The sequence below is a fragment of the Eptatretus burgeri genome, chromosome 4 (assembly GCF_056783735.1).
Source record: "Eptatretus burgeri isolate ZD-2024b chromosome 4, Ebu_testis_v1, whole genome shotgun sequence".
Taxonomy (NCBI): Eukaryota; Metazoa; Chordata; class Myxini; order Myxiniformes; family Myxinidae; genus Eptatretus; species Eptatretus burgeri.
The window spans coordinates 60,482,388-60,496,162 of record NC_140964.1 but is presented as its reverse complement, the minus strand read 5'-3'; the positions used below and the strand labels follow the sequence as shown (position 1 = coordinate 60,496,162).

The following is a 13,775-nucleotide window of genomic DNA, read 5'->3' as shown; positions in this document are numbered from 1 at the left end:
ATGAACAATACTATATATCATGTGTGTGTAATGGGGGATGTTCTTTGATCTGTGAACCCGAAACACAGAATCCTCAACTGAGTAATCAGTCAAGGCTTAACTTTTGTTTGTTGGTGTGTGTGAGTGAGTGATAATATAACAGGGAGCATAATCAACTTTAACCCTTTCATAAATCCAAAACCCTAACCCCCTCCATAACCCATCCCAAACCCAACCCTAACCCATCCCTAACCCTCATATTCAAAATCCCAACCAATCCCTAACCCAACACTAACCCATCCCTAACCCATCATAGTTTTTTTTCTCTTCTTCCAATTCTGTCTTTCAACGCTTTCAAGTTTGAAAAAGTATAAATGGGGAGGAAGAATTTTCCAGCACTTTCTTCCCAGAACTTTCTTGATATTGCTGAAAAATAAATAAAATAATTATATTACTTATCTGATATTGAATTAAATAATATATAATTTAATTTATTTCTCATCAACTGAACTTACCTCTCATTAAGCACCATCCAACAATTAAACACATCGATAGGTTTAGAAGCATGAGAGTCGCCATGGTAAAAACCACATTTCAAGTCTTCAAAATAAACCCAACTTTCAAAGTTTCCAAGGTATAATCACATTTCTGTTGAGTCTCCAAGATCGGTATCACATTGTGAGTTATCAAGCCAAAACCCACATTCCAAGTCTCCAAAAATATAACCATCTATCCAAGTCTCCAAGGTACAACCACAATTTCCAGAATTATTGTGGATTTCCGTGGTAAGTTTCACATAGTACAACTGTGGACCATCAGGGAAAACACAATTTTCCAATGTTTATGGGTTTCGGTGATAGATCTCACATAGTATAATGGTGGATCATCAGGGAAAACTCCATTTTTCAAAATTTCAGAAATTTGTGAGTCTCCTTGGTAAAACTTGTATTCTGGCTCATCAACGTATAACTTGTTAAGTGGGTATTGTCATGATAACTCACAATGAGTACCATCAATGTCGAACTATTTTCAGGATTTTGTGGTTCTCCAAAGAATAACTCTTTGGCTGGGTCATCAAAGTATAACTTGTTCTGAGGGTCTTGGTTGCTCACAAGGTCTTCAACCAAATCAACAATTTTACCCCAAGCAGTATTTTCATTTTGCATCGCAGATACAATTCCCTGTGAGAGAAAATATTAACGAATTAATTTTGTGATTTAATTATTAAATTATTATATGTTTACGTCAAACTCTGTAAATAGGAAAAGAAAATCTTACCTCAATAGAAAGGAGGTTTGAATTCAGTTCATCAATTTGAAGATTTAGTTCCATACAAGTAGTTGGACTCCAAGGAACTCCAAAGTCATCCCATTCAAGACAGCACAGTACTCCATTCTCAATGAAAGTAAAAATATGTTTAAATTTAGCCTGTGCTGCAACCCTTGATATAACAAGCTCAAATGAGCTAAGATCCTAATCCTCTTAATGATGACGTCAGAAAAACGAATATGACGTCATTGTGATGTATCAGGTTTGCGATAAATTATCTGTGCTAGTGCCGGGCTTCATTCCAGCATTCAAAACAAAATTCAAACAGCTTGCCTAGTTTCGGAGATAATGGTATGATAATGTTACGTCTGTCTCGATGACAAAAAGGCGATTTCCATTAGCGGCGATATTATGACGTCAACTTTTTTTCTAGGAAGAATTTCCAAAATCGGAGATGGTTACTGCCTGCGCGTGGGCTTTCTGCATATACATGGCAAGTTTCACGAAGATCCGATGAAAACTCTGGGTTGTGAAACAAAAAATGTCAAAAAATAGGAATGACGTCATAAAATTGATATGACGTCATAGTGTATCGTATATGTATCGTATAGGCGGTAATTCATCTCTGCTAATGCCCTGTTAGATTCCCGCAAACATAATTCAAAAAGCTTGCCTAGTTTCGGAGATAATTTTTTTAGGAGATTTCCATTAGCGGAGATATTTTGACATCATAACTTTTTTTGGAGGAGGAATTTTCAAAATCGGAGATGGTTACTGTCTGCGCAGAGTAGTTTTACATATATATACCAAGTTTCAGGAAGTTTCGATGAAAACTGTAGGCTGTGAAACAAAAAAGTCCACAAGAACAAGATGAAGAACAACAATGTGAGTAAGACTTAGAGATCCTCCACGATGATCTAAAAATGGTCGGTGTGGTTTCCTTGGGAATGTCCCGAGGCAAGCCTCAGCAAGCCTCGTGGGCAGGACCTAACTGGAAATGATGTAAGAGTAGGTGGTCCTTACAAAAGTGGGCAGGGCTTACAGAAAATGGATGGGGATTATTAAAGGTGGGCATGGCATATGAAAAAATGAAGCGTGGCTCAGGAGGTGCTCAGCCAAGAGCATTAAGAGAGGCTTGTCATTTCATCTCTGCTCAACAAAGATACTTTAACCAACAACAAAGTTCAAGTATATTAAGTACTGTTTAAAACTTTCCATGATGGAACAACATAAGTTAAAAGGTTTAGGGTTTTCACCATGTATGAGCTCTTAAATGAGTTATTTTCATTCTTTATACTTTACAAAAGAAAATAACTTCACCATAAAAAGAAGAAATTAGGCCTGGATGCTCCACCCATCAACAGGAGGAAGTAACTGGAATGAAGGAATTCAGCTTTAACAACAACTCCTCACCCACTATGAGCTGATTATCGTGGGGGTGCTGATTGGCTAATTATTGTGAGGTGCTGATTGGCTAATTATTGTGAGGTGCTGATTGGCTGTTGAATGCATGTTACCGATTGGTCAGTACATTTTGCTCATCATCGTCCAATGCCCTCAGTGTATTGCAAGCTGTAGTTATAGGTGTCGATTTATTAATGAGGGAGAGCCAGATGTCACCAATGGGTATCCCGTTTTCTTGAGGGAATGTGGGAAATGGATGTGATAAATTTGCTATCTGACTATAATATGCGATGATTACACTGAACAACAAATTTCAAAATTTTTTTTTTACTGGAGATGTGTAAAGTGATTAAGACTAATTTGGGTACGCTGATTTCAAAAATCATAACCGTTTTGCTGTATCACGTCAGGATTTTCAGGAACAGAAATATTCCCATTGCCTAGAAGTCAGGATTTCAATGAAATTTACATATGTCTTTAACATGTCTATTTCGTACAATTGTTGTTAACTTGTGTTATATTTCTTTCTTTCAGATAAAGATGAGTAGGCGTTCCTGTACCAATCATCCTGACAACTTCTGTTATGTCTGTGGTCGGTATACCAAAAAAGATCAACAGCGAAGTATATCTACAGCAGTGAAAATGAAGGCCGCCTACTTTCACTACTTCGGGTGTAAGGTGGGGGACCAAGAACAGAGCTGGGCACCACACATCTGCTGCACAAGCTGTCACACAACCTTGACTCAGTGGTTAGTGGGCAAGCGCGCGAGCATGCCATTTGCGGTGCCCATGATATGGCGTGAGCCGCAGAATCATCATGATGATTGTTATTTCTGCTGCACAAGCATCGCCGGCTTCAACAAGAAGAATAAAGGTCACATCAAGTACGCTGACTGCATCTCTGCTCGTAAACCTGTGCCTCATGATGACGAGAACCCCGTTCCAACACCTCCAGCTGATCAGAACATAGCTGTAAGCAGTGGTGAAGAGGATGGTGATGATGAACCTTTTGAACCCGACACTCAAGAATCACACCTTCTGAACCAGGGAGACTTAAATGATCTTGTAAGAGATCTCTCACTGTCAAAGGCGAAGGCAGAGCTGCTTGGATCAAGGCTGCAGCAGTGGAATCTACTTGAACCTAACACCAAGATATCCTTGTTCAGAGCACGTCACAGAGACATGGCTGAGTTCTTTGAGATGGAAGACACGATGACATTCTGCAGTGACATCAACGGTCTGTTGAAAGAACTTGGGTGTGATCACGATCCTGCAGACTGGCGCCTCTTCATCGACTCGGGGAAGAACAGCTTGAAGGCTGTTTTGCTCCATAATGGCAACGAGAAACCATCAGTCCCACTGGCTCACGCGTTCGGCATGACAGAGACCTATGAGACTATGCGGCAGCTGCTTGATTCCATCAAGTACAATGACTTCAACTGGCACATCTGCGGAGACTTGAAAGTGGTGGCGCTGTTGTTAGGGCTGCAGTCAGGCTACACGAAATACATGTGCTTCCTTTGTCTCTGGGATAGCAGAGACGACAAGAATCACTGGACGAAGAAAGATTGGGAAGAGCGAAAAGAGCATGTACCTGGTCGACACAATGTGAAGCATGTCGCCCTTGTCGACCCAGCCAAGGTTTTCCTTCCACCACTCCACATAAAGCTCGGCTTGATGAAAAGTTTTGTACGGGCAATGGATCTGAATGGGCGTGGGTTTTTATACCTCAAGGAAAAGTTTGGCAACACCTTGTCGGAGGCCAAGATCAAGGCTGGCGTCTTTGTTGGACCGCAAATCCGACAGATTATGAAGGACGAAACTTTTCCGACAACTCTAAACCCCAAAGAGCTGGCAGCGTGGAGGAGCTTCAAAGCTGTGACGGACAACTTCTTGGGGAACGAGCGCGCGGACAACTATGAAGAAATAGTGCAGCAGCTGCTGGAGTCCTTCAGGAAACTTGGCTCCAGGATGTCCCTGAAAATCCATTTCCTACACCAGCACCTGAACTTCTTCCCTGACAACTTGGGAGCAGTCTCGGACGAGCACGGCGAGCGATTCCACCAAGAGATTTCACTCATGGAGACGCGTCACCAATGGCGGCACAACCCGAACATGATGGGCGATTTCTGCTGGTTCCTGCATCGTGAAACTGACACAGAGCAGCACAAACACAAAGTCAAATGCCTAAAGCATTTTTAATTAAATTCTAGTGGAGTTTTTCTGTAATTTCTATAATTTTGAAGCATTCATGATGAAATAAATGAATAAATGAATTTTTGTAAATTTCATTGAAATCCTGACTTCTAGGCAATGGGAATATTTCTGTTACTGAAAATCCTGACGTGATACAGCAAAACGGTTATGATTTTTGAAATCAGCGTACCCAAATTAGTTTAAATCACTTTACACATCTCCAGTAAAAAAATTTTGTTGTTCAGTGTTATAATTGGTCAGTGCATGATTGACAATGACTGATTTTCCCACATTCCCTCTTCTATTCTTTGCCTGATGTTCTTTCAATCTCGTGGTTTTATTTAATGTATAAAGAATGTAAATAACTCATTTAAGAGCTCATACATGGTGAAAACCCTAAACCTTTTAACTTATTATTCAGGAATATTGTTTAATATACTTGATGGTGATGAGTGTTGGAAGAAAATTAAGATATTCCCTAAAATAGAAGATGAACAAATATTTGTTGGTTTGCTCTTTGAGTATAGTGAGAAATATTATGTTTTTGGTGAAAAATGGGGGGGGGGGGTGTAAAGTAGGGTTTTGATGAAAATATGGTGAAAAAGAGAGGAAGATTTTGGGAAAGTCTCAAAAGTGGGGCCTAAAGCAATTTACAAGGGAAATTGGGAGGATTTTGGTGTCAGTCAATAAGTTTCCATAATTTTTCCCATTCACTTGCATGTAAATTTTTGGGGTGCCCCAGAAACCACAAAGTCCTACTACTATCATGGGATGTGGCACTGTTGGTACCTATAGTGGGGCAACTTAGCTAAATATAGCATAACAATTGTGCATTTTGTGAGGAAAGCACCAAATTTGGTACACTAGTAGCCTATCATATTATGAATAGATTTGGATATTGGGCCATCTCAAATTCAGCCGCTGATGGCTGTGGCAGCCATTTTCCACTGCCATCAAAAATTTTGAGATGGCCCAATATCCAAATCTATTCATAATATGATAGGCTACTAGTGTGCCAAATTTGGTGCTTTCCTCACAAAATGCACAATTGTTATGCTAAGTTGCCCCACTACTATGCAGGAGGATAAAAGTTTGAATGTTTAAGTCATTGGTGCTTCCATTCTTGCTCTACGGATGTGAGATTTGGACTCAACTTGACGGGGCCAATAACTTCTTCAACCCCCTTCTCCTCCCCGTCACCATCCAGATGTAAAGAATATAACTCACAGGATTGTGGATTTACTTTTGTTTCATAAAGAAAAGGATGATTATTTTAGAAATATATTTATTTCTCAAAGTGATAATGGAATTTCAAACGACTGAGTAAAATTACTCACCCGTATATATTTTTATTACAAAGACAACCGGAATGGTCAAGCAATAAACCCAAATTATTCCCACCAATGGTGCACTGAATACTGTGGTGAGACAGGTTGCTTTGAAAAAAAAAACTTGCTTCTCTTCCTGGAAGGCAAATCCGACAGAAGGAAATCTTAATGCTTTCCAAAAAGTCTGCAACAAGTGTGTGTCCACTCTCGGGGGAGCCAGAAGACAATATCTAATCAACCTCAAGAATGAACTTTGAGACTTGTCTCCCCCCCTGAATAACTTGGTGCTGTCTTGTTAAATCTGTCTCTGGTGTATGCTCCCCTTCCATCCCTTCCCTCTTTCCAAATGGCACCGTAGCTGACTCTGCTCACAAGAAGAATGAATGCCTCAATTCTGTGTTTGCTTCCAAATCTTCTGTCCCCAACCCCTCAATCTCGGTATTCATTCTTACCTCTCATACTGCTCCTGGACTCTTTCTTTTGCACATGAGAAGGTGGAGAATTTTTTTCAAACCTTGACACTGATTGCGACTGGACTGGATGGCATCGGTGTGTGTCCTCAACTCCTGCTCTGCTGGTCTTGCACTTCCTCCCTCTGCCATTTTCACCCTGTCATTTGCATGAGGTCATCTTCCTTCTGCATGTAAATCCACCAGAATCACTGTACTACCTAAAAATGTACAAAAAAATGATCCCTGCAACTACAGATCTATCGGTTTACTTCCAATCATCAGAAAGGTCATAGAATCCATCATCATAGGTAATATGATGGTGATCATAGGTGATCATCATCATCATCATAGGTCATCAACAGATTAGGTCATGGAAGTGTAAAAAAAAAAAATCGAGGAAGAAGACGAGGAGGAAGTTAAGAGGAAGAAGAAGAAGCAAAATCGGGAGAAGGTGAGCGTGTTGTTGGCTTTTTTTTTTTTTTTTGAGATAAAGAGATTAGTTGGGAGAATGGGGGATGTTTGGAAAGTGGGGAGGATCAAAATTGAAGGTAATGGGGAGGATAGAAATTGAAGGTAATGGGGAGAAAAAACAAACAAACAAAAAAAAACGATCGAACACCGAGTGAAACCGGTAGGCCTCAAGTCTAGGCCTAGGCCTCAAGCACAGGTAAGAACGTCGACAAAAATACTCACAAAATAGCACGATTTTTGAAACAAAACCGAACTAGCAACACACAGTAACATGTAGGTGAGAAATTTAAACAGTTAAAACGGGACAAATAACAACCGCAAACTTAGCTTTGAGAACGTCAGCAGGGAGCCCCGAAGGAGACCTCTTGCTGCTCCAAAACCGGAACCGGAAGTGATATGAAAACCATCCCTTTCTCCAGCAACCTCATCTCGGATCACCAATGTGGTTGCAGACAAGGTCACTCCACCTTGAACCTGCTGTTTAGACTCACCCAAAAATGTATGGAGGCCCTCAATATCAGACATGAGTCAGGGCCATATCTCTCGACATATCTCATACTTTTGATACAGTCTGGCATCCTGCCTTGCTCTCCAAACTGTCTGCCTATGTCATCGAAGGCCAACTCTACATATGGCTTACTGAATTCCTCTAATTTGGCATTACAAATCCTCTACAGCCAATGTGTGGCACTCGATGTAATCCTTTCATCTCATCTCTCTGTCAAGGGTGGAGTGCCCCAATGCAGTGTTCTGGGCCCAGTCCTATTCCTGATCTTCATCAATGATCCAGCAGACTCTGGAAAATCCTCATTATACGTTTGTTGATGACTCCACTCTCTGCCGTGAGATCCCTCATCCTTCTGACAGGCAGGCTGCAGCCTCTTCCCTCTCTTAGATTTTGAAAAAAGTGACCACAAGCTGGTCAAACAATTGGATTATGTCTTTCAATCCTTACAAATATCACACTCTCACTATCTGTCTCTGACAGGACCTTCTGGCAACCCCCCCCCCCATCTACTTTCTCAACAATCCTCTTGATGAAGTTCAGCCATTCATCTTGAGGAAGGTCTCTCCAGCCACAATCTTTCTTGGGCAAACCACATTTCAATGTTGGACTCGAAAGCCAGCCACCAACTGAGCTTTGTACATGGTCAGAGGCTCAGGTGTGCCAAGGATGGACTTTGCACAATGAAGGATGACTAGTCAGTGACTGGCTTTGGAGGCCAGCTTGGAAATTTGGCTTTCCCAGGAAAGATCATGGCAGATAGACCCAGAAACTTGAATGAAAGGACTTCTTCAAGAAGATTGTTGAGAAAGTAGACAAGGGGGGGGGGGATTCCAGATGGTCCTTTTGGACAGACGTAGTAACAGTGTGAGATTTGTCAGGATTGAAAGACACGTTCAAAGTGTTGTACCAGCTTGTGATTTTAGCCAGATCTGCGGAGTGAAGAGGCTGCTCCTTGCTGATCTGAGGGATGGCAAATGGTATGGCACAGGGTGGAGTCATCAACAAATAAATAAAGAGGATTTTCCAGAGAGTCAGATAGATCATTGATGAAAACCAGCAAAAGAACAGGGTCCAGAACACTACCTTGAGGAAATCCAGCCTGGACAGGAAGAGGGGATGAGAGAACTCCATTTAGGGCCACACGTTGGCTGCGACATGAGAGGAAGTCTGCAAGCCATGAGTGGAGATGTTCCTGGATACAATAGGAAGAGTGTTTGGTGAGCAGGGCAGGTTCCAGACCGTATCAAAGGCATGCAATATGTCTAGAGAGATGGCTCTGATTTCATATCTGGCATTGAGGACCTCCATCCATTGTTGGGAGAGCAGAAGCAGCATATCCAGGGTAGAATGACCTGGTCTGAAACCAAATTGATGATCGGAAATCAGGCCATTGGAAAAGAGGAAGGATTTAATGTCTGAAGCAATGATGGATTCCATAACCTTGCTGATGATTGGGAGAAGGCTGATTGGTCTGTAGTTGCAGGAACTGTTTTTGCACATTTTTTATGCAGGGCAGTAATGTTTGCTGATTTTCAAGCAGATGGCAGATGACCTTGAGCAAATGAGAGGATGAATATAACAGAGAGAGGGTGAGCAAGAGTAGCAGAGCAATTTTTTTTTGATTATACGTGAGCAGATGCCATCTGGACCGGTTGCATAATCTGGGTCAAGGTTTGACAGCAAGCTCTCCACCTTGTCAGGAGAAAAGGACACAGAGTCTAAGAACAGCTGGGTGTTACTGGGTAAGGTGGGAACAGAAAGCGATGGGTTTGAGACACAAAATTAGAAGCAATCATGCACTCAGCCTTTTCATGTGCAGTGCCAGCTGTGTGGCCATTTGAGGTAAGGGGGGGGGTGGAGGGGGAACATACACCAGAAACAGACTTATCTTGATTCTGCCTGGATTTGGAGAAGGGAGACAGGTTTGAGAGTTCAGACTTGAGATGAGAAAGATGTTGTTTTCTGGGTCTTCTGAGGGTAGACACACACTTGTTCCAAGCTTTGTGGAAGGAACTGAGATTGCCTTCAGTTGGGTTTGCCTTCCATGAGGTGAAGGTAAGTTGCTTCAGGAAAACTGCCTCGCCACAAGCTTCAGTGTATCATGGGCGGGGAAAGGGTAGGACAACTGAAGACGGGATGGGATAAATCTGTGCATGAATGAGAGCCTCAATTATTTTAGTACCAGGTCTATTTGGAGAATCCTTTGTATTCATTTGTCGGACTTTGTGTCCAAGCGGTTACTGAGAGAGACTCAATGAATAACATTTGTTACTTGGATAGTCTGTGAGCATCAACTGCGGCTGCATGGACATGTGGCTCATTTTTCTGAGGATGATCCTCCTCAGCAGATTCTCTCAGCGATGCAGCCTCATGAGTGGAGGAGGACAAAGGGCTGACTACATCCCTCATGGTTGCAACGGGTTGATCAGCATCTCAAGGAGATGAGGATAGGCCAGACATCTGCCTGGGGGATGGCCAGACGGAGGCCCCTGGAATACCGGTGGAAAGTGGACACTGCATCGTGCTGCTCTGGTGCATGTTCCCATACCTGACCTAACCCTCTGGTCTTTCCATACTTTGTGTCCCCCAGGCTTCTTTTGGGATCACACAATCCACCACCAACCCTATTCTGGTAAAACAACCTAAATCCTCACCTCACCTTCACTCATCAGTTCTTCATTTTTCTCACCTGTAGAATCAACTTCCACATCCTCTTCAATCTCATTCTTCCCTTCGTGTCTTCAAGACAGCTGTTCATCACTGTCTCAGATCATCCCCAATCCAAAACCATGATCTTTTCTCCCCTCGTTAACCCCACGCAAATCCGCCTAATTTGTCAGTTTTTATTCCTTAGAGTTTCCTTTGGCATGTATGAATGTTTTGCTTCCTGTTTTGTTTGTTACATCCTCATCTGTTCAATGTGTTAACTCTTCCATGAGCCTTGACCATGAGAAAATTGTTACTTTTTTGCTGGACATGATGTTACTTTTGTGAATGGAGGTCATTTCCTGCATGACTAAGAAATAAATGCACAGGGTTTTTCGTCTTGATGTGGATCAGTGGTTCCCAGAGAGTATTTAGCTGGTATTGCGAACTGTGGTGTCTGTCCGTGCATTTGTCTTTCTCCAGTTTATGATGGTTGCTTCCCGCGCCGCATTGGAAAAGCTGTGCGTGCAGTCAAAGCTCAACATTCACTTTTTCAATGACGGTAGAACAGGCATGAATAATGTTGATACCAAATTTTATTTTTCAAAGACAAATCCAACCTCTGCCACCTGATTTTGCACCACCATTTTCCAGTGGGTGGTATCAATAACTCAGAGCTGGCTCTGAGTTCAGAACTCAGACCTCAAATCTATTAACATTTTTTTTAAGCCCATGAAATCATTTAAATTAATAAATTAACTTAAATGTTTCCCATCACTCTGGACAGGTACTTTTACTTGGATACCATACTATAGTCTTTGAGCTCCTTCGTCGAGGTTTCACCGCTGATTGGAGAGGGTCTGATGACAAACTGTTGGTTTGTTGCTCTTCAGGACTTATGTTGCTTGGTTAATGTTGTTTATTCATAGGAAAATTTCAATGCAGGGGTTAAGATTAATTACTTAAACAATGTTTAAATTGTTTATATTTAAATAACTTCGTGTCTTGAAATGAATGTTTGGGCCAAAACTGTGTTTCTTTTTACATTTTTGTATATTTGTAATTCATTTTGGAAACAATTCTGCGTTATCCTTTCTCTGGGCATATAAAACAAATTTTGCAGGATTATGCAAAAGTATTTATCAGAGTTCAAATGCATAGCACTCTCTCCAAACGTCAACTTTCAAAGCATCGATGTTCTCTTGCAACACGTCCTTAAGCTCATCTTTCGTTTCACTCAAATCTCTTCCCAAGGTACCAATTTCATTCTCAATTTAACGTCGAGTGTGCAAGTTCCATTCACATTTCAAGGGATTTCTTTTGCGATCCAACTCAGCATATAATGTTTTAATGAAATCAATTTCCAAGATGTAATCTTATTACTATTCTTTTGAGCCTTCAATGCGTGCATGTCTTCGTTCATAATGATATTCTGGAGCATTTCATGAACCTTTGAGCTGCTTGGTCATTAACAAAACAATGTCTAAGCAATATCTGGGGTGGAGGAAGAACTTGCAATCTGCTGACATCTCCTGAAACTTTCCCAAAGCAGCACTCCACTCCTTCTGCCTCCATGGCATTCTTTATATCTAACGTGTGTGTGTGTGTGTGTGTGTGTGTGTGTGTGTGTGTGTGTGTGTGTGTGTGTGTGTGTGTGTGTGTGTGTGTGTGTGTGTGTGTGTGTGTGTGTGTGTGTGTAAATCTCATACAGATAGATAGTCTCTAACCAGGCCTAGAATTAGCATTTTGCATCTTCATAGATGAGAAATCAGAAACACATCAATTATGCCCAGGCAACAATGCTACAATGAGAATTATAGTATACTCGTACGTGCCCATAAAAAAATATAAAAAATTAAAAAATAAAAAAGAAGAAATAACTATTCCAACCGCGAGCAAGAAACAACAACCACATAGGCCGTTTCTTCACTCTCGCGTGCCCATACGTACGTGGCGCGGAAGTTCGCATATCACAGTTACGATGATTCGCAATTTAGGTTTTAATGGCCAATTATTCAATCAGCGCAAACGTATTTTACCTTTTCGCAATGTCGTCGTAAGGAAAAATAAAAAGAGAAGAGAAGAGAAAAAAATTTACTTCCTGGTTCGGAGCATACCAGCACTCTGATGTTACCGAAATTTGTACACCGTCTAATATGAAAACAATCATAGCTTGGGGCATTGTGTTTATCTATAAATGCGCATAAGAAATCAAGAAATTATTAGAATACACAAAGTCATCACTATCCGGAAGCCCGTACGTTGTAACCCGTAATGGGGAACGCGGCTGAGCTTCCCTTCCCCATCGGCCACGCCCACGCAACAACGTGTCTTGTCATTGTTTTGGTAAATAAATGGCCATAACTTGGGAAGCACTTGCCCGATTAATATCAAACCTTGAAAAGGCACATCCTTAGGTCCCCAGCAATATATCTGGCAAGTTTCAATTAGTTCGGACCAGTGGTTGTCGAGAAACAGCGGTCACAGATACACAGACACACAGACACACACACAGATTGCTGGAATTATAAATAGATGAGAGTAGTACTTCCCGATATTAGAGCTGGTAGCAGGCCCTACTGCAGTAGTCTGCAGAGAATGATGACAGGAAAGGAATGCTGTTTTTGCCTGGGGCCAAAACTACTGGGCCGATTGCCCCCAAACTTGGCACATAGACCCAGTTCGACATCGTGGTGAACATCAACTACTTGGTTTCCTCTGTAGTCGTGGGGGTTCGGGAGGGATGTCACCAAAAATTCTCGTGTGGCATCACATGGTGGTGGTGGTAGAGGATCAGCTGTGGAGTCAGTTAGGGTAAGGGTTAGGGTTAACCAAACCTAACCGAACCCTAATAAGGCAGCTTTAGCGAGAACATTCATTTTTGCACTGTAAACATCCCCAGAGAGTGTTGATCCCCAAAGCCAACCTCCACTAAACAGAGGAGGCAGAGGAAGGGGGAGTGGGAGTCTGGAGAGGGGTAAAGGTTGAGGTGGGGCAAGAGTCCAGAGAGAGGGGGTGGGAGGAGGCAGGGATGGGAGTAAGGAGAGTAAGGGGTGAATGGGAGTCTGGAGGGAGGAGTTAGGGTGGGAGGTGGCAGGGGAAGGGGAAGGGGTTGGGTGGGAGTCCAAAGGGAGGGGGAAGGAGGAGGGACACGGATTTACCCAGCAGTTCTGGGCACCCCTGCAAGATCTAAATGAAAAAACAATCTTCAAAATTAACAAATCAATGAAATTTCTTCACTAGAGGGCAATATCGTAATCCTGACAGCAGATTGTTATTTCAAAAAAGGATGGACCTCTATGATCAAAGTAGGAAGCCTTTGTACTTACAAACATATATCAGATGCAATGATGACTTTGTCGATGAAATGTATCTGATGAAAGTAAATCATTTAATATACTCAACTTAATTTTTCCATGAAAAAGGCAATGGCTGTTAAGATTTGTAATCAGAGTGCATTTGAACTTTCAATTTAAAATCGGTCAATGTTGACCTTTTGGCCGACGTTGACAGCAAGAATAA

The 13,775-nt window shown here is 41.8% G+C and overlaps 1 pseudogene; it reads right to left on the bottom strand.

Annotated features, from left to right (window-relative positions):
* Positions 1–281: 281 nt before the first annotated feature.
* Positions 282–12,942, bottom strand: LOC147028159 (uncharacterized; annotated as a pseudogene).
* Between the last annotated feature and the right edge of the window lie 833 nt (positions 12,943–13,775).